The sequence below is a fragment of the Rhincodon typus genome, chromosome 38 (genome assembly GCF_021869965.1).
Source record: "Rhincodon typus isolate 14 chromosome 38, sRhiTyp1.1, whole genome shotgun sequence".
NCBI lineage: Eukaryota > Metazoa > Chordata > Chondrichthyes > Orectolobiformes > Rhincodontidae > Rhincodon > Rhincodon typus.
In genome coordinates, this window is record NC_063369.1 from 14,739,070 (window position 1) to 14,739,570 (window position 501).

Genomic DNA, 501 nt, shown 5'->3' on the forward strand with positions numbered 1-501 from the left:
AAGGAGGTTCTGAAATAAATAGGGAGAGAGTGGGAGGCGGATAGAAGAGGGATAGAGGAGAGGATAGGTGGAGAGGAAACAAACAGGTCGAAGAGGCGGGGATGGAGCCAGTAAAGGTGAGTGTAGGTAGGGAGTTAGGAAGGGGATAGGTCAGTCCAGGGAGGACGGACAGGTCAAGGGGGCGGGATGAGGTTGGTCGGTAGGAGATGGAGGTGCGGCTTGAGGTGGGAGGAGGGGATAGGTGGGAGGAAGAACAGGTTAGGGAGGCAGGGACGAGCTGGACTGGTTTTGGGATGCGGTAGGGGGAGGGGAGATTTTGAAGCTTGTGAAATCCACATTGATACCATTGGGCTGCAGGGTTCCCAAGCGGAATATGAGTTGCTGTTCCTGCAACCTTCGGGTGGCATCGTTGTGGCACTGCAGGAGGCCCAGGATGGACATGTCGTCTGAGGAATGGGAGGGGGAGTTGAAATGGTTCGCGACTGGGAGGTGCAGTTGTTT